This window comes from Equus asinus, chromosome 8, assembly GCF_041296235.1.
Source record: "Equus asinus isolate D_3611 breed Donkey chromosome 8, EquAss-T2T_v2, whole genome shotgun sequence".
NCBI lineage: Eukaryota > Metazoa > Chordata > Mammalia > Perissodactyla > Equidae > Equus > Equus asinus.
The window spans coordinates 74,572,966-74,593,375 of NC_091797.1; the positions used below are offsets into that span (position 1 = coordinate 74,572,966).

At 59.1% G+C, this 20,410-nt stretch overlaps 1 long non-coding RNA gene across 1 annotated transcript in view; it reads left to right on the forward strand.

Annotated features, from left to right (window-relative positions):
- Window positions 1-19,638, forward strand: part of LOC123288128 (uncharacterized) — a 96,098-nt gene extending 76,460 nt beyond the window's left edge. Inside the window, exons 3-4 of the long non-coding RNA XR_011505299.1 lie at window positions 1,773-1,907; window positions 3,696-19,638. This is a non-coding gene — a long non-coding RNA (uncharacterized lncRNA). The remainder of the gene's footprint in view (window positions 1-1,772; window positions 1,908-3,695) is intronic.
- Window positions 19,639-20,410: the final 772 nt, after the last annotated feature.

Consider the following 20,410-nt stretch of genomic DNA (forward strand, 5'->3'; position numbering starts at 1 on the left):
CCCCTCGTGGTTATGGCGCCAGCTGCCTGGGCTCCAGTCCTGTTCCCCCGCCCACCCCTCACCTGGGGCAGGGGCTCCCCGTTAGAGGCCGCGTTCCCCCATCTTAGGACGGGGCGCCTGGAGCCCACTCCAGGGGTTCGTGCTGTGAATTAAATCCGTGTGAAAACATCTGTGCCAGCGTCTAGACGGAGGCCAGGACCCCGAGAGCCGGCGAGCTGTCCGCTCCTTGATTCCGGGCACAGAGAGGCCTTTGTTCAAGGGAGCGCGTCTCAGCATCTGGCCTCGGACCCAGCGACGCTTCAGAATTACCCCGACCCCGAAGAGTTGACACTGCGGCTTCTGTTCCCTGTTTACCGCGTGAGGGACTGAAACCGGGCAAATTTAAAAACACGCATCTATTAACTCACTTAAAAGGAAAGATAATACACTTATTGCACGGTAATGTCAACGACACATTTTTATGAAAAATAATTATTTTCTCCAAGACAAAAACATCAGTGGGCAGAGTGGCATCGCCCCCAGGCGTGTGGTCCCTTTAACGTCACCATCAGGAGGAGCGGGTCCGCGTCTGCTCCGCCCCAGCCCGCTGGGCTCGTGGCCTCACTGGGAGGATGGAAGAGCCGACCTGTGTACCCTCCAGGGGGGCTCCAACCCCAGGGGTCCCCGGGCCACTCTGAGGCGCTGGCGGGGGGCCTGCGGGGTGGGGACAGCAGGCCCGGCCCCATCTGACGTCACTGACCACGGGCGGGACTGTGAGTGTGAGGGGAGATAGGACCGCAGGGGTGTCCCCAGGGTCAGCAGGCAGTGCGCTGCTGTGATGACCACCTATGACCTCCGACTCCCACGACCTTTGCCTCCTTCGAGCCACCTGCTGGGAGGGTGGTACCCTGTCCCCATCCTGCCGGAGGTGACACTGAGGTGGGCTGTCACATCCTTGCACAGAGATGCACAGACACTGAGACACGGCGTCCCTGCTCCACCGTCACAGAGAGCGCGAGTGTCCAGGGACGAGGCGGGCAGACAGGCCAAGACCCCGCAGGAAGAGAGATGACGGGACCCCGCGTGTCCCGTGCTTGCTCAGGGCGGAGGGCTCCCGGTGCTGCGCCTGGGGCATCTGGAGCACGTCAGTGCGGCCTCGTCGCTCCCCCTCGCGGCCCCCTCATGCCCTCCCAGGTCAGGGGTAGTGGAGGGAAGGGGGTTTGAACACGGCCAGGAGTGCCCCGTCAGGGCCGGCGCTGTGGGCACGGGGAGGGCCAGGCGGCCGCGGGCGGGCAGGAGCAGGCACGGCTGGCTCCGGCTGCAGGATGAGCTCATCTGCTCCTCCCGGATTTTAACTCGATGATTCACCCGCAGATGGGGACACAGCCGGGCGGGAGGAAGGGGCCTGTGCGCCTTGTGGGGCCAGAGGCCAGAGGGGCTGGCAGGTTGACCCGGGGCCCCGCGGCCTCCTGCCGGAGCGCAATCCTCAGACCATCAGACCCGGTGGAGCCTTCCCTTGCTGCACCCAAGATCCTCTGGTGGCTGACAGCACAAAAATGGCCGTTGACAGCAACACGCCCCTGGAAGTCCCTGACATGCTGGCCTGATCCCCGGTCCTCGCTACACACCCTGCTGAGGAAACCAAGGCAGTTTATCTGGAGTTAGATCTGCTGCTTCCTGGCTGTGTGACCTTGGGCAAGTTGCCTAACCTCTCTGAACCTGTTTCCTCATCTGTGTATGAAAGTGAGTTTAGCTGGGACTTGGTTCACGCTGTCTCTCCTTGACCTTCACAGCTGCTGTCTAAGGAAGGGTCAGAGAGGCGCAGCAACTTGTCCGGAGTCCCACAGCTCCAAGAGTGAGGCGGCGTTTGGACCTGACCTTGCCAGGCTGCAGCCCGTCTCGGCCCCCGACCCCTGGCTGCCTGAGAGGTGAGGAAAACAAAGACGTGCCGCCAGGCTGCTGATGTGCAGAATCAGGCTCCACCAGGTCTCCCTTCTCACAAGCTCCCCAGGGGCCTGGTGTGCGCAGAAAAGTCTGAGAGACGCTGGGCCAGCTCGGGGTCTCCTGGAGGCGTCCAGGGGAAGGGGAGTAGGTGTTATCAAAAGACAAAATAATGGGGAGGGGGCGTTAGTGCCCAAATCACCCTGGGGGGTGCAGGGCTAAACAGAGAGAGTACAGGACTTATCAGGGCCTTTAATAATCAAATATACGTTATGTGTCTGTAAGAGACGTATCCCAACTGTGTCACAAGATCAATTTTTTTTTTTTTTGAGGAGGAGTGGCCCTGAGTTAACATCCATGCCCATCTTCCTCTACTTTATACATGGGACGCCTACCACAGCATGGCGTGCCAAGTGGTGCCGTGTCTGCACCCGGGATCTGAACCTGCAAACCCTGGGCCGCCAAAGCGGAACGTGTGAACTTAACCGCTGCACCACTAGGCCAGCCCCAAGATCAATTTTTTTGAGAAGCTTCTCATGTTCTGCAGAAAGTGTCGTTAGCGCTGTCGAGTGGATTCCAACTCCTAGCGCCCCTGTGTGAGCAGAGTGGAACCCTGCCCAGTCCTTTTGCACCATCCCCTCCCCTTCCAGTCCTATATCAGACGATGCTCCACTGCCATTCACAGGGTTTTCATGGCCAGTTTCTTGAGAAGTCAGTGGCCAGGTCCTTCTTCCTAGTCTGTCTGAGTCTGGAAGCTCTGCTGAAACCTGTCCACTGTGGGTGACCTGCTAGTGTTTGACATACTCGTGGCATAGCTTTCAGTGTCACAGTGACACACAGCCACCACTGTATGACAACCCACAGATGGTGGTGTGGTTCCTTGACTGGGACATGGACCCAGGCCGTGGCGGCAAGAGCGCCCGATCTTAACCACTAGACCCTGAGGGCTGGCAATAGAATAACCTGGGGGAAACCTGGGGCCTGGAGACAGTAATGATAAATCACAGCCCCCGTTTATTCAGCACTTGTTACGCATCAGGCTCTGGGCTTCTCCCAGTCTTAGTGTGTGACTTTATCCTCAACGTTACCTCATAGTCCAAGATGGCTCCTGGAGCTCCAGCCATCACATCTGCATTCCAGACAGCAGGAAGGAAAGAAACCATCTTTTAACTGAATCGTCCTCATTTATGGGGCCTTCCTGGAAGTTCCACCACACAGTTTTGCCTTCATCTCACTGGCAAGATTTAGCCACACAGCCACAGCCAACTGTAGGGGAGGCTGGGGAATGTCACCCAGCTAAAAACTTTGATGCTGTGGCTAAAGAAGGAGGGGAGGGTGGACATTTAGAAGATAATTATCAGCCCTGGCCTGAAGCCTTCCTGGGGGGTGCCGGGGAGGGCTCATCCAAGGTCACACTCCTGGTCAGTAAGGGGACAGGGTTTGAACCCACCACAGCCAGGTGTCTCAGCTTTTGCTACGTTTGCTAATTGTCCTCTGAGAAAAATCAAAAGATTTTATTTAAAATGTTCTTTTTATGTTTTTTCTGCTCAGATAAGCCTGGGGAACATTGGGGAAACAAAGGGACAGAGGTTTCCTTGCTCCGGGACTGTCCCAAGCAAATCAAGAGGCTACAGATAAGAGGCCCTAATCCAAAATGGCTTCTCTGGGGGCGGCCTGGTTAGTCGCAGCACAGGGAGACACAGATGGTGGCGTCAGGGCGGGCGGATCCAGCAGCCTACTGAGCTCTTTCCATTTCTGTGCTCTGCCATCTCTAGGCTCATCCCCTCATGGTGCAAAATGGCTGCTGTCGAGCCAGGCATCCTGTCACAATGCCCAATGGGAGCAGAGTGAATATCCTTTCCTCACGGCCGTGTGTAAAGACGAGGAAAGTTCCCCGAAGCTGCCAGCACACTCCCCTGCTCGCTAGCACTCTTCACTTGACCCTCCTGGGCCAGTTGTGAACGACGGGGGTCGGGAGTCCCAGGCTTGGCCTAACTAAGCCATGTCCACTCGGAGGTGGGGGTGGGACCAAGCCACCACCTTCACAGACCCAAGGCTGTCGCTAGGGGAGGGGATCCCTAACCGGGCAAAACCGCAGGGCGGCCCTGGAGCCCTGGAAGCCGCAGCTGCAGCTGGCGTAGCCCCGTGGGGGCAGGAGGCCGAGAGCCGCTGGCATGGGGGGCGGACGACATGAGACTGATTTTGCTCTGAAGCTGCATGTTGGAAGATGGTGTTTGACGCTGTTTTACGTCCCTCCATTAAGGGTCTTTCTGATGACAAAAGACCCACTTGTTAGGGCGGGGGCACGGCTGTGTGTCCGACCCCCCGAGGAAGGGCCCAGCCTGGGGAGCTCCGTGCCCAGCGGCCCACTGTCAGCCCCTGCGGGCCAGCCACAGCCGCAGAGCCACCCCCTCAGGGTCAGCACGGTCCTGTCCCCTCGTCGGGGACCCAGAGGTTGGCACCAGGGCGATTTTGACGCGAGGGGACACCCTGCGCTGGCCGGAGACACTTTCAGTCATCAAGATTGGGGGGCGCGCGAGGCTGGCATCGCGTGGGTGGAGGCCAGGGACACGCTGGCATCCTACAGAGCACAGGACGGCCCCAACCAAGGACAGTCTGGCCCCAAATGTCCACACGTCCAGGTGGAGAAACCCGGGACACTGATGAGGGCGGGTGTGAGACCCCACACTCGGCCGGGATGCCCTGAGAGGCCGCTGCACCCCAGACCCTGGGGGGCCAGTAGGCTGCCCTCCCCCCGCCCCTCCTGATTCCCTCTCCTCCATTCCAGGGCTTGGGCCCTCGGGGACACCCTCGCAGACCTGGGACAGGCCCTCCTCCCGCCCACCTCCCTCCGAGCCCGCACCCCGGAGTGCGAACAGAGACAGCCATTCTCAAGAAGATTCCGGCAGTGCGAAACCAGCTCTCCGCTCGGCCTCGAAGCTCTGCTCGTCCCTGACCCCTGCTCGTCACCAGTGCACGTCCCCCCCGGTTGTTTCCAGGCTGCTGGCGGTACCCGTTGCTCGGCTGGCCAGCTCCCAGGCTCCCTGTTTCTGGTCACCACACCGGTTTCCCCCGGGGACCCCCCTCCCCCGTTACCCCCGGGCCCTGAGGTTTGCCAGGAGGCGCCTCCCCCCTTCCTTCCTCTGCACATGGGCAGGTGACCCGGCCTGCCTATCAGCACGGTCCCACCCCCGACTTCAGCGATTTGTCCAGAGGTGGGCACGTGACCCAAGCAAGGTCAGGGAGGGTCAGCCTGAGGAATTTGCTGGAAGTACTGAGAAAGAAGAATGCTTTCTGCTCTTATGGCTCAGCGGGTGGAACCGGAACCTGGAGCTGCCTGGGGCCTCACGTGGAGAGAGCCTGCTTAAGGATGAGGCGAACAGAGGCAAGCCACGCGGAGAGACGGGGGCAGGGGGCCAGAGATGGCATCATGACAGTGCTGGGCCCTGGATCAAGCCTCGCCTGAAGATACACTCCTGGTTTTTTCATTGTTAGCTAGACCAATAATTTCCATGTTTTTGCAATTGAGCCACTGTTGTGAGTTGAGTGGTGTCCCTTCTCCAAAAAAGATGGGAAGTCCTAACCCCCAGGGTCTCAGGTGACCTTCTGTGGAAACAGGTCTTTACAGAGGTGACAGAGTTAAGATGAGGTTTCTAGGGTGGGTCCTAATCACAATGAGTGGAGTCTCTAGAAAAAAGGGAAATTCAGACACAGAGACACACGCAGAGGGAAGGTGATGGAAAGACACAGAGGGACCACACTGTGTGACTGGAGTGATGTGTCTACAAGCCAGGGAGTGCCTGGCCGGCTGCAGGAAGGGCCGAGCCCTCAGGGAGCGCGGCCGCCACACCCGCATTTCAGGCCGCTGGCCTCCAGGACGCAGAGAGAATGAACCTCTGTTGCTGTAAGCCGCCTGGTTCTGGGTGCCGTGTTGGCAGCCGAGGAGACGCAGCCGCTGTGGTGGGGCTGTCAGGTTCAAGGAAGGATCCCGAACAGCAGGTGTCACAGCAGCGTCCAGGTAGTTTTTTACAAAAATGGTAGGTTTCGCATTTGAAATGACAGAATGTCACATTTTACGTGGTACCCACACTACTTATGCTGACTCCCCCTCCCCCACGCTCTTCCCGCTCCACGTCCCTTGTGCTGGGCGACCCCGGCAGGCTGCATCCCGCTCCGTGTCATCATCCAGGCCCCATGGTTGGGCCAAACGTGCTCTGTGTCGTCTTGTAAAGGAGGGTTCCCATGGTGACGTCCCAGTGGGCCATGGGGACCACTGATGTATAAGAGATGATTTTAAGTAGAACACCAACTGTATATTTTGCTTTAATAATTAATATTTTATCTTAATGTGCATTCAGACATTGTAATTGCCTCTTTAAACCTGGGATTTACAAGTATCATCGTCAGGGGCTCTGTCTGAGGCCCCGCTCTCTGGGGGGATAACTGGGAGAGGTTCCTGAAGGGACAGTTTGTAAAGGGGGAGGCCGGGGGTAGGTAGCGACACCCAGAAGAAACGGGCAGCCCAGGGCTGGCCAGGCAGGCCGCTGTCACCACCCTCAGGCCCGAAGGGGTGGGAGGGAGCGGCTACGGGAAGCTGGAGGAGCTGGAGCTGTGCGGGGAGCAGCAGACAGGAGGGAGCTCCGGCGGAAGAGCCAGTCCCTGTCCATCATGCGGAGGCGGGGACGGGGGTGGGGGAAACACCCCAGCCTCTCTCTCCTCCCGCCCTCCAGTCTCCAGTCCGGGCCTCCCATTGGCTGAACCCAGCAGGAAGCTGGAGTGCAAGGGAGCCTGGGTAATGTAGTCCACAGCGTCAGCCTCCTGGTACACAGAGCAGGGAGGGTCCACAGGGGCCGTCGGAAGATAACCTAAGAGGAGGCTGTGGAACCGGAGGCGGAAAACTTAAGGAAACTGTTAAGTTTTAAGCGGGTCCTTTCAGGCACCCGTGAGACCGCCCATGACCAGGACCTGAAATCCTGACACTTGACTTCCTTTCGCCCACTGCCTGCTGCCCTCTGCTTCTATGCCCCCTTTGTCCCCAGATCTCGGCTTTGGTGTCACGTCGGTCGATGTTGCACCAGCCTCTCGAACTGGGGGGCCTGGGGCCGTGGCAGTGCCTCCAGCGGGGAGTTGTGGCCGCGGGAAGGCTCAGTCCCCCCTAGCTCTCGGAGCCCCGGCTGCCCTCTCCCAGCCCCCGGGAACACCGAGCTCCGAGTCCCTGCTCCTGTGCTGAGCGCCGGGCCTCGGCCGGCGGCAGCTCTGCACGTGCCCGCCAGGCTGGAGAGGATGCAGCGAGCCCGCCTGCGTCGGCTCGGAGGGGCCACAGAAGACGCGGGAGGCAGGATCGTGGCCCCAGGAGATGTCCCCATGCTGATCCCCGGAGCCTGACGTGGCCACAGGCTCCTGAGGCGGGGCGTCGTCCTGGGTGGCCAGGGCCAGGCCTACACGTGGCTGCAAGTGTCCTGGCGAGAGGGGGTGGAGAGAGCTGACTGTGGGAGAGGAAGGAGCGGCTGAGATGATGGGAGCAGGACGCTGGAGGGACACGCGGAGGGTCACTCGACACGGGACGCAGGTGGCCTCCCGGCGGGAAAGGCCGAGCCGGTCCCCTCCAGGGCCTCAGAGGGCACAGCCCTGCCGGGGCCTCCTCCAATGTGGAAGCCGGTTTAGGACTGCCGACCTCCAGCCTGCAGGAGAATAAATCCGTGTTGTTGAAGCCGCTAAATTTATGGCAATCTGTGACAGCAGCGACGGGAAGCTCACGCTTTTTATTTTCTACGGAGGTTCAAAATTTATTTAAAAAGTTGTTTAAAAGAGTATAAAAGGTAACTTTTTCCTCTTGCTCGTGTTCATACGCGGGGTTAACAAAATAGGGATTACGACGTAAGCAGATTCCAGAGCTCGCCCTCCCCGTCCCCACTCTAAGAGTCAGAGACACGAGGAGGAGTCGCGAGTCGCCCACCTCAGGACTCTGACCAGCCCGGCGCGGTGACGGCCGGGAGGAGATGTTCCGTGAGTATCAGGGAGGGGCTGTGGGTCTGGTAATCGTGTTTCTCTGATGACTGGCGTGCTGCTGTCTCCCTCGCTAGACCAGAAGCTTCCTGAAGGCAAGTTGGGGTCAAATTTTCTCACTCTGTCTCCGTCTATCCAGGGTCTACTCGGTGCTCAATAAATGTTTGTTAAACGAATAATTGATCACATATTCTTTGTCAGCAGCTGGGCTAGTGAAAATGAGACAAAAATAGGTAGTTCCCACAGTCGTGGGGTTCTGGATCTAGTAAGGGAAATAAAAAAGGATGATGATAAAGCATGCTGAGCACTTGCCACGAGCTGGGTGTTACAGGCACGTGGGACATCTCATTTATTCCGCAGACAGTTCTAAGAGGCGCTCGTCAGGTCCCTGCCAGGGAAGCTCCAGCGGGGGTCCTGGGGAGAGGAAGAGCAGGGATGATGTCCAGACGGGTGGACGGGGCTGAGGGAGCTGCAGGAGGTGAGGCCAGCATCACAGGGTTCCCCTCCTGCCCCTAGGCCTGAGCGGAGGGACGGGCAGCGCGCCAGTCAGACAGCAGGCAGGCAGAACTGCAGAGATGGCCACACCCTAGTTCCTGGCGCCTGACCCTGTGGGGCCACATGGCCGAGGGGAGCACAGGCCGGGGGTGGAATCGAGGCTGCCGGTCGGCCGCCCCGGAACTGGCAAGGTTGTCTTGGCTCATCGGCTGGGCTCGAGGAGGGGAAGAGGGAGGCGGGAGCTGAGGGTCAGAGAGCTCTGAAGACGGAGGCAGGGCCCCGAGCCGAGGCTCTGGGCGGCGTTTAGGAAAAGGTGAGCGAAGGCGTCTCCCCTGGAGCCTCCAGGAGGATCAGAGCTCAGCCGACAGCTCGGCTCCAGCCCAGTGGGACCCACTGCAGACGCCTGACGTCCGGAGCCGTAGGATCGCAGACGGGAGCTGCTGTCAGCCGCCCAGCCTGCGGTCGCCGTCTCTGTGGCGACGGGAGACTGCGATGTCGGAAGGCTTAAGAAAGGGCTGCGCGGGGGGATGTGGGGCCTTCAGGAGAGGGACACGGCCACCACCAGACCTCACCCTGCAGGCTGGGAGCCGGGGGCATAAGTACCCCCACTCTCCTCCACGCTCCCTTCTGTTCTGGTGCTGCCCACTGGTCAGCCCCAACCGGGGGCCCGAGGGTCGGGGTCTGCTCATGGTGCTGGCGCGGGCCAGCCCAGCAGACACGGAGCGACGAGGAACAGCGTGACGTCATTGCAAGTAACCACCTACATTTATGACTGGGGCCTAGGGGGCTCAGAGAGGGCGAGTTCCTTGCTTGAGGACACTCAGCTAACAAGTGGCAGAGCCAGGATTTGAACCCGGGACCGCCCGGCTCCCGAGTCCCAGCTCTCCGCCACGACACTGGGGAGGAGAGCGTGTTGGCACCGCGAGCCAGTCACATGAGAATGCGACGTGTATGCGCGTGAGTGTGTGTGTGTGGGCGTGTGCTTGCCGCTCACACGCCCACCCAGCGCGCCCCATCCCTGGGGCGTGTGTTTCTGGGGGCGTCCTCTTTTCTCCCGTCTCTGTTCCCCCAGCAGGTTTCAAAGGCAGCGAGTGATGAAATGACACTTTCGCTAAACAGCACCGTCTCCACCGCCTCGCTCGCTCGCAGCCGCTGTGTCTCCTGGGCGCGTGCAGCTCGGGTGGGGGCGTGGGATGGCTGCTCCCTGCCGGCGCAGCCGGGGTGGGCGAGGCAGACGCCGCTTCTGGGAGGCCGGGTGCCCTCCGTGGGCCCTGGGGAGGGGGCGGAGGCCCTGGGGGCCGTGGAAGCGCCCAGCACACGCCGCAGCAGGCCGGGACACAACAAGGGGTCTGCATGGAACGGGCAAGCGCGACTGCTTGTGTCGGTGTCGTAGCGGCCCCGTTCTCGGGCTCTGTGGTTTGGAGACTCTCCTTGAACTTGGATGAAGGAGAAAGGATTCAGTGCAGAAAGACTGACCGCTCGTAATTCCAGTCCATCCCCTCGCAACCGCAGAGCTCTCGCCACACGCAGCAGAGAGCAATAGAATTGCTTGTGATGAAGCTGAGGTCGAGGGCAGGTCCGAAGCCCGCACCTGGCCCCTGGGGCTCAGCGGGTACCCCTCTGTGCCACTCTGGCCCCCCTCACTGTGCCCCAGCCTTCAGCCCCTCCCACACCCCAGCTGCTTTCCAGCTGGAACGTTAGCACACGCTGGTCCCTCTGGTGAAAATGCTGTTCCCTGCTCTCCTGGGGAAAGCCATGATTAACCCTGCTCATCTTTCAGGACTCATCTTGAAAACCAGTCCCTCTGGGTGCAGACCGGAGTCAGGCTTAGGGGCTTGTGGAGTCAGACCACCTGGGTTCGAATCCCAGCTCTGCCGCTGGAACTGTAACCTTGGGCGAGTTCCTGAAGCTTGTGCCTCAGTTTCACCATCTGTGAAATGGGGACAGAAACAGCACCGACCTCCTGGCATTGCTCAGACGACGGAGTGAGGGAGTTAAAGCGCGGAGAGCGCGGCCTCGGGTGTGTAGGAGAGAGGAGTGCAGACGGCGGTCACTCCCCAATCCCTTCGTGTGGGTCTCCCTGTTCCGGCGCCTTCCTGGAACCAGGTGCTGCCCCGTGTGGCAACCGCCCGTTTCATCTCCACCTTTCCCGCTTGTCCGCGAGCCCCTGGGGACAGAGGTCACGTGTCTTGCTCTCCGTGGCCCTGACAGTGTAGCCTCAGGTCCGGCACATAGTAGGTGCTCCATAAATAGATGCTCCAAGCATGCTGGGCCCCCTCCCCTCCTGGAACGGAGCACACAGTTCCGCCCAGCACCCGGGCAGGAGGTGGCCCTCGGCAGCGCCTGCACCCACGGCTTGCATGAGGACCTCGCGGCTCCCATCGTCGTCAGCACCCGCTGTGGCTCTGTAACTGTTGCCGATCTGCTGGCGTGAGCCGTGGTCCTGGCTTCCCCGCTCACTGAGAGCCCCCGTCGCAGCCTCAGCCTGTGGGGATCTTGGGATCGGGAGCTGCGCACCTGGCCTGGAGACCCGACTCTTTGCGACAGGACCTGAAGCGGGGGACTCATCCTCTGTGCCTCAGTTTCCTCGTCTGTGAAGTGGGAGTGACAACAGCACCTCCCCAGGGTTCAGTGAGTTCGTCTGTGTGAAGAGCCTGGCACGGAGCCTGGTGCACAGCGGGTGCTCCGGGAGAAGCGACTGTGTTTTTAAATATCGTTGCTCCACCCGGGGCTGGGACACTTGCTTTTCTGTCCCACCTGAAGAACCGTGAGCTCCTCAAAGGCTGTGACTCCCCGGTTTTTGCCTTGGCCTCCCCAGCTCTTGGGCACTCAGGAGTGCGAATGTTTGTTGATTGAATTACTGACTGACTCGGGCTGCACCCTGTGTGAAAAGCATTCAGATCTAAAGGTTGGTGAGATGAGGTTTGACCCCTTTGGGGCTGCAGCTTCCCCGGGGGAGCGGGCAGTGCTGGGGCCACTCCCTGCAGAGCTGGGAGCAGCGATCTGGGCTGCCCACCAACAGCCCGTGAGGATCTGAGGTTGCTGTTGTGGGGTGACTTGGGTCGCCTCAAATTCCTGCGTTGGAGCCCTGACCCCAGTTCCTGGGAATGTGGCTGCTTTGGAGACAGGGCCTCTAAAGAGGCAAGAGTTAAAATGGGGCTGTTAGGGTGGGCCCTGATCCAGTAGGACCGGTGTCCTCAGAAGACAAGGAAGAGAGAGCAGGGATGCGCGCAGAGGGAAGACCGCGGAGGACACGGGGAGGGTGCGGCTGTCTGCAGGTCAACGAGAGAGGACTCAGGAGAAAGCAGCCTGCTGCCCCCGACCTCCGACTTCCAGCCTCTGGAACCGTGAAACAACACATTTCTGCTAAGCCACCTGGTCTGGGGTCTGTTGCTGTTGCGGCCTGGCTGACATCCTCGTGAGACCCAAAAGCAGAGCCCCGGGTGCAGCCGCTCTGGATCCCTGACCCGCAGAAGCCGCGTGAGATCGTCACTGCTTATTTATTGCTGGCTTCAGCCGTCAGGTTTCAGCTCTTTGGTTTCTCTGCGTGGGAAACGAATCCACCGGCTGTGACGGAGCCGCGTCCAGCCCGCAGGCTGGGCCTCCCCGCGGCACACGGGCACGGAGCTCGGACGGAGACGGAGGCGCGGGTTCTGGCCGCCATGTTTGCTGCTTAATCAACGGCCAGTGTCTGCCTGGCCCGTAGCTGATGCTCAGCAAACTCTTGATACCGACGAATGACGAACCCGGAGCCCTGTGGGCGCCTCCTGGGCACATGGCGCTTAATCGGGACGATTTTCTTTTTGGGACTATTTTTAAAGTCCTGCAAGGAAAGACACTGGAAACTCCCTGAGCGACTTTTCTAAACGTCTAGCCGCCCTTGGAGTGGTGAGTTTTTCCCTCACGCCCAACCCAGCTTTCACCAGTGCAGCTAAAACGCCCTTGCTTCTCTCTTCGGTTTTGTTTGTTTAATTCCTGTGACCAGACACCTGTTGGGTCCTCCCCCGTCGCCATGCCTTTGAGGCGAGACTGTGGGCTGGGAGCCGGGCCTGAGTTCCGGTTCCTTCCCATCACTGGGCTTCCGTTTTCCCGGCACGCAGTGAGGGCCAGGGGCTGGACTGGGCACCGCCAGGAGCTTTTATCCTGTGCCCGGTCCCAGCCACCGGGCGAGGCCGCCTGGAGGTCCAGGCTGAGCGTCCTGAGGTCGTGTGCAAGCTCGGCGGAGAGAGAGCTGGGATCCATCAGTGACGTCTGCCCGGGACACTGTGTGGCCATCAGCTCCGGCCCTTCATCACAGCAGAGGGAACGGGGATGTCTCCATGGGGCGGTGCCCCCGGCTACCTGGGGGTGGAGGAAAAATGGCCGTGAGCCCAGCCTGTGGAGAGGCCTCTGGGAAGATGTCTCCCCGTGAAGGTCAGGACAGGGCCACCAGAGGTGAGCCCCTCAGGGAGAGAGCACAGTTTCTCACCCATTGCCACAAAATAGGAGAAAGTCGAGGAGGACGTGCTCGTGACAGCACAGCAGTGTGGAGTCCGGCCATGAGTGCCTTCCGTCTCAACCCCTCTGCTCCACAGCCTGCGGGGCTGGGGTGGCACGAGCTCGCCAGCTCTCGGGGCCCCTCTCCCCGTCGCTGAGACCGGACATTTCTGACGACTGGGGGCTGGCGGAGCGTAAGTGGCAGAGCGTTTTCTCGGTGGCGCGTGACATCGCGGAGCAGCCCGCCTGGATGGAGCTTGTGCTGATGAAACACGTCTCGTGACACCCACTTTCCAGACGAGGAACCCAGGGCCCCGGAGGCTGGCCCGGCCCGAGGCTGTGGCCTGGGGAGTGGGCAGTGTGGGCAGCTCCCGACCCTGGCCTTGGAGAGGCTGGCGCTCGCTGCGTGTGCACGAGCCAGAACTGCCAGGCGCCAGCACCCCCTGGGGCGCCCGAGATGCGCCAGGAATGCGTCCGTGACCCAGCATGCACGGAAGGGGAGGGGACATGACACGGCCCCGGGCAGCATGACTGGCTGTCTATTCATCGCCCGGGTGAGTAATGGCCTGGCGGGTCCCAGCAGTCCCCTTGGCAGCCAACAGATCTTTATCTTCGGAGGCAGAGAGGCGCCTGGCCGTGGACAGGTGAGCATCCACGTCTGCTTCTGCGGGGGCCCTGTGGCCGGGAAGCAAGGGGGCTGGGCCGGCTCTCTGTGACCACCGTCCTGAGGCTGGAGCCCCTGAGTTAGGCACATGACCAGCGACCAGGAGGTGCCATTTGTGGCCTGACCCCAGGAGACCAGGAGGAGGGGGCTGCAGAGCCCTGAAGTCAGGACCGCTAATCCACCATCTGTCCCCTCTCACCCCTGACTCCAGCGAGGAAGAACAAGGCCGAGAGAAGCACGCTGAGTAGCTAAAAGCAAAATTGGGCCGAGAGAGCTGAGTGTGAGTCTTTGCTCTACCCGTGAACAGCTGTGTGATGTTGGGCAAGTCACTTTACCTCTCTGGGCCTCATTTTCCTCATCTGTAAAGGGAGGAGAATGATAGCAGCCACTTGAATAGATTTTCTGAAAGTTAAATGAATTGATACATGTGAAATGCTTACAAACCAGGGCTTGGCATATAGGAAGGATGTTATAAAAGTTAGCGACAAAAAAAAAATGCCTGGAAGACAGACTGGAAAGAAATACACTGAAAGGTCAGTGGCTGGTTGCACCGCCATGAGCCGACAGAAGACTTTTATTTTCTTCTTTGGACTCGTAAGTTTTTTCTAAACGTCTTGCAATAAACACCCTTTCTATTGTCCTACAAAATAACCCCCTTTTGAAATCTGTAGGTTGGAGATCCTTTATTGATGTGTCATTTGCACCCCTGTGGTCCCCGGAGGTGACAAGGTCTTGTGTGTACAGCCCGCCTGGGAGCTGATGGTTCTGGACCCCGGAAGGCAGGAACGAAGAGGGGTGCTGAGGGCTGGACGACACCGGAGCCTGGACGCGGCTGGGCTGGGGCTCCTGGACCTGGGGCCAGGGACGTTGTCGGCCACTTTGGAGACGGTTTGGAGGGTTCTACTAAGGCTGAGCTTTGCCTGCCCTCCAGCCCAGCAATTCTGCTCCTCGCTTTGCACCCAGCACCCGTATTTCCTGAGGGAGCATCCACTCGTGCGCTGACCAAGGCTCTCTCCACAGTCGCCCAGGCAGCCTGGATGTCTCTCAGCGGGAAGACAGTGAGTAAACCGTGCGGTTCAAGATGCAATACGATGGCGATGAACGAGCCGCCTGCACCTGCATCACCGGTGTAGAGGGAGCCCGTGAGTACCATGTCAGCCACGAAAGCCAGACACACGAGCGACTGCTCTATGATTCCACTCATAGAAAATGCAAAAACAGCCAAGATTCGGCTGCGGGGATGGAGCTCAGGATAGTGGCAACCTTTGAGGAGAGTGGTGGGGTCGTGGCTGGGGAGGGGTGAGAGGGCTTCAGGATGCTTCAGATCATGTTGTCTGGGTGTTGACCACAAGGATGTGCTCACTTTTGGAAGTATAGTGCTCTGTGTACTTCTGATTCACGCACTCTTTGTATGTATCTTATATTTCAACAAAAATGTTGGGGACAAAAGAGAGACACAAGGTCAAGAGAGGTTCCTTTTCTTCTGTTAGACATTGCTGTGTTTGCCTAACATGCCGGATCTGCAGCAGCCATTTTGTGACCATGGGACAATTAACCGAGCACAGAGCAAAGGCAGCACAGTAGAAAGATGGAAGTTCCTGGGTTCTTTGTGACTGTGCTGAGGCCCTGGGGAGGGGGGTTCTCGGCACCCTCCTTGAACCCGGGTGGGCCTTTGTGACTGCTTCGACCAGGGGGTGCAGAGGAGGTGAAGCTGTATGACTTTGCAGCTTGGTCATAAAAGGTGGTCTCACCTCCACCTGCTCTCTCCCGGGACACACTCAGGACACCCGGCTGTGAACCACAGAGTGAGAAGGCTGGCTTTCCTGAGGCCGCCATGCTGGAAGGAAAACCTCCAGATGGGGGGAGACACGAGGTGCGCCAGCTGTTTGTCTCCCCAGCCCAGGTGCCAGGCACGTGAATGAGGATGGCCTTCAGATGACCCAGCGTGACCACCAGGACCTCCAGCCGCAGCCGCCCAGACCCCTTGAGCTCGAGATGCCCGCAGAGCCACTCTCGAATTCACAGCTCACAGGAACTTGAGGCCATCAATGATGCCTGTGTGTCAAGGCCCTAAACTAGGGATGGCTGCACGGTCACAGATGACGGTGCACCACCTCCATTCTGAGCCCTCGCCAGACGATGGCACACGTCTCCTTCATCCCTGAAGCCAGGGCTCGGTCAGCAAACTTTTCCCATAAAGGACCAGATAGTGAATATTTCAGGCTTTACAGACCAGACGATCGCCTGCCAGACAGCACACAAACGGATGGGCATGACTGTTCCAATAAAACTTTATTAACAAAAACAGAGAGCCGGGCCCTGAGCAGCAGCTTGCTGACTCCTGGTTGGAGGCATTTTTGAGTTAGATTTTCTGTTCCTTGCAGCCAAAAGCATCCCGTTGGTGACCACAACTGTCCAGAGAACTCAGGGCTGAGGGCAGCCGTGAGGTGGCCTGGGTGTGTGTGCATGGACTGTGGGTGTGTGTATGTGGGCTGTGTGGGTGTGTGTGCACGGACTGTGGGTGTGCATGCACGGGCTGTGGACGTGCACGCATGAGCCCTGGGTGGGCCCACCCTTCCCACACCTTATCAGCATCTTATCAGCTCGGCCAGGAGGGCTGACACCCCTGGCTGAGGGCTCTGGCAGCCCCCTCACCCCAGCCCCCCTTTGCTCCCGGCTGGCTCTGGAATCTCCGACTGCTCCTCGATGGACGCTCGGTCAGGCAGGCAGGAATGTGAGCGCGTCCCGCAGCCAGGGAACCTACAGCTACAGTCGGGCGGGACCGCGTGGAAGAGAAGGGATGAACGACGGACAGATGCGCCCCCCCACCCTCCGCCGCCTCCGCTGGGCCTGTGGGACCTGCTTCCCCACCAGCAGTGATGACGCAGGACCGAGGCCTGCTCAGCGTTTACACACCTGGGACGTCGTGAAGAACTCTCAGAGGTGCACGTTCTATTAGCCCATTTCACGGATGGGGACAGGGCAGCCAGAGAGGGGGAGTCACTGACCCCAGGACACACAGCAGGAGCAGGATTCCCGTCCTGCCTGGCTACTCCGCGCCATGCCGTGAACACTGGTCTGGGCCCAGAGTAGGACCCACCACAGAAAGACATGCTCAGCTGCGTCCCCAGCCCAGGGGTGCTCAGACCTCCAGTCTCTGCCCTCCGGTCCCGCCTCCGCCCTCCCTCCTGGCCAGCCCTGCCCGGCCCCTCCTGCAGGGCCCTGTCTGCCCGGGCGGCAGGGGCTCAGGTGGGCGACAGGGCTGCCTCTTTGCTCGTTTGTCGCGATGGCGCAGGTGAGCTGCTGTGATTTCGTCGTTTAGATTAACGGTTTCGCTCCCGGGCACAGTCATTAGTGAGCAGTTGGGCATTTAACGATTCCGCAGGCAACGTCAAGGGAAATATCCCCCCGGTAAATCCTTACAAAGGCCTGGAGGCTAGGGGGCTGCCTGAGAGGGAGGTGCTGCTGTCTCTGCACACAGACTGGGTGAGGACGGGGGAAACCCTGGCCTGTTCATCAGCCCAGGGCCAGCCGCCACGCTGGGTGACGTGGGGGCGCAGCAAGGGGGCTTCTGACAGCCTGGACCTCCCATCCCATCCTGTTTCTCTGGGTCCCTGCTGGGGACTTACTCTCCCCTCCCCCCTTTCTCTAGGCTGTGCCTCGTCTGTGCCTGGCACACAGTAGGCGCTCAATAAATGCTCGTTAATTGAACAAATGGACAGAGATTGCAAACTTGTGGCCCCTAGGTCAAGTCCAATGACAGGTGTATGGAATTGAGCAGCATGAATGAGTTGCTACCATCTGATGAGGAGGATGTTTTATATGCATCTAAACTTCCAGCTTCTAGAAAAGTCTAGAAAAGTTAGGATTCTGGGCCATATTAGGTCATATTCCCATGCAGTAATAATTGTTGGAGGTGACTGTGGCCACCCTCTCTATTGGGGTGTGGGCTCCAATTTGCCACAGTCTCCACCACTCCCTGTTGTCTCCCATCAACCACACTGCTCTCACGTAACCTGTCTGGCCCCAGGAGCGTTTGTGTTTGGTGCTCTTGATTTTAAAAGTCCCCCCTAGTGGCTTAACACGGCAGAGTCTCTTGCTCACACAATAGTTTGGGGTTCGTGGTCAGGGCAGCCTTAGGGGGAGGGGGGCTCTCCTTCCTCACAGTCATTCACACCTCAGGCTCCTGCCATCTTGTGGTTCCACCGTGTCCCTGAGCTTCATTGCAACGGCAGCTTCCAGTTGGTGGATAAAGAAAGAGGTGGAGGAGCATAGACGGATCAGCCTGCACGTCACTGAACTCAGCCCCCAGGGGCCAGAGCTCGGTGACGGGGCTGCTGCTCACAGCACAGGAGGCTGGGAAGAGCCATCCTGCTGGTCACCCCGAGGACAGGAGAGCAGACCCTGAGGGGCAGCTGGTGCTGTCCGCCCCGTCCTCTGGCCTCTTTCTCCAGCCCAGGAAGCCATCGCCTCCTCCTGGGCTTGCAGTCTGGCTACTCGTTATCCATGTTTCTCCCTGATCTATCGTTCAGGGCGCCAGCTCGGTGTCTGCAGCTCCTTGCGGCTGAGCCTGTGCAGCTCAAAATGCCTGGTTCTTGCCATTCAAAAGCTTTGGCTTCTGAAAGGAAACGGCCTTTTTTGATGCTTTTCTGTTCTCTTATTCCTCCCCTGGGCAGGGGGGGACACGGTCTAATCTGGCGAAGGGCAAGGGGCCAGAAGCAGAGAAGGAGCCCCTGGGATGAAAAGGGTGTTGGCTGGAAGTGATGTCCCCCACGTGGAGATACACGAAGTGTGGCGCGCTCCGTCGAGACCCAGCCGTCTCCCTCCCATGCGTTTCCCCGAGAGATGACAACGTACGTCCCATATATTCTCGTACACAAAGGTGCACAGCGGCGGTGTTCATGAAAGCTGAAAACTGGGGACAGCCCAGATGGCCATCCGCTGGTGACCAGGTAGGCTGTTGTGTCCACACAGTGGAATCTTACTCAGGAATAAAAAGAGGTGAACTGCTGGTACGCACGGCAGCGCAAAGTCTCAAAACCGCTATCATGAGAGGGTGAACGGTTTCTGCAAAGGCCAGCTAGAGCATTTCTGGGTTTGTGGGTCTTACCGTCTCTGTCTCGACTACTCAGCTCGACTCTTGTGGGGTGAAAGCCGCCACAGATAATGCGTCAACGAACGAGCGCGGCTGCACCCTAATGAAACTTTGCTGATGGACGCTGAAATGGAAAGTCCACACAAGTTTCATGTGTCACGAAATATGATTCTTCTTTTGAGTTTTTTCAACCATTAAAAAGTGTAAAAACCCAGCAACTCCCCTTCATTGCTGGTGGGAATGCAAAAGGGTACAGCCACGTCGGGAGATGGTTTGGTGGTTTCTTACAGAACTGAGCATACTCTTTAGTATTCGATCCAGCAATCCCGCCCCTGGGTATTTTCCCAAACGAACTGAAAACTTACGTCCGTACAAAAACCTGCATGCGGACGTTGACAGCAGCTTTATTCAGAGCCACCCAGACTGGAAGCAACCAAGGTGCCCTCCTGGAGGTGGGGGATCCACAACCTCTAGACGATGGAATATTATTCAGTGCCAAAAAGAAATGAGCTGTCAGGCCATGAAAAGACAGGAGGGAACCTCAAATGCGTATCACCAAGCGAAAGAAGCCAATCTGAAAAGGCCACATACTGTGTGATCCCAACTATGTGATGTTCTAGAAAAGGCAAAACTACGGGGACAGAAGAGGATGAGCGGTTGCCAAAGGGTTGGGGGTTGTGAGCAGCTGACGCACAGAGGATTTTTAGGATTTTTTCTATTCTGTCTGATGTTGTAATAATAGACGCCTGTCGCTATACATTCGTCCAAACCCACAGAACGTGTGACACCAGGAGAGAACCCTCCCGTCCGCTGTGGACTTGTTAATAGCCACCGGTCAGTGCTGATTCGTGAGCTGCGGGACGCTGTAACGTAGGATGCCGGGAGCAGGGGCGCTGTGTCCGGGGGTGGGGGCGGGGCGGGGCAGGGCGGGCGCATGGAATGCTCTGTATTATCTGCTCAATGTTTTTGTAAATCTAAAGCTGTACTAAAAAAAAAAAAAAGCCTGTTAACTATTTTTGGAAAAGCAGAAATAAAAGTAAACCCCAGTCTTAGCGGACGGGCCCCCAGAGAGCAGGCGGCAGGCCCCGTCGGTTCTCGAGCCCGCGCCGCGGGAAGGAAGCGGGCCTCCAGCGCACAGGGCACGTGGCCCCGTTTCCCTCAGACTCCGGGAAGACACACCAGTCCCCTCGTGAGGTGACGTGGATTGGGGGTGTCTGGGGCGGCGGTAAAGCAAGTCAGGGGAGCGCACGGGGAGGGTTGGGGGTGATGGAGGCGCTCTCCGTGCTGGCTGGGTGGCATCCGTGGTGGAGTCCTCAAGTCTGAACTACACACTTAAAGGGGCTGCATTTTACCAAAACACGTCACGGGGCGCCCGGCTGTCGGCGGCGTGAGGCCAGGCTGTCTGTGCTGCCCGGGAGACCCCTGGTTGCATCCATCGAGTGGACGAAGGGAGAGTCACTCAGCGGGCTGGGGGCCACTGGAGCTGGTGGCCGAGGTCTGAGCTCGGCTGTAACGATGAGTCAGGGGCCTGGACCGAGAAGGGGAAGCAGCCAGGCGAGGCCGGGAGGCGGGAGGCCGGGTGAGTGTGGGGAAGCCGCGGGGTGTGGCCGAGGGAGGTGGGAAGCTCAGCTGAGAGCTCAGGCACTTTGTCCCTGGGCAGAGAGAGGGGTCAGGCGGTTTCTGGCCAGTGTCTTTTGAATTTAGTAAGCACCCTAAGGGTGAGGCCCCCATTCAAGACGGTGGCCCCAGGCCTT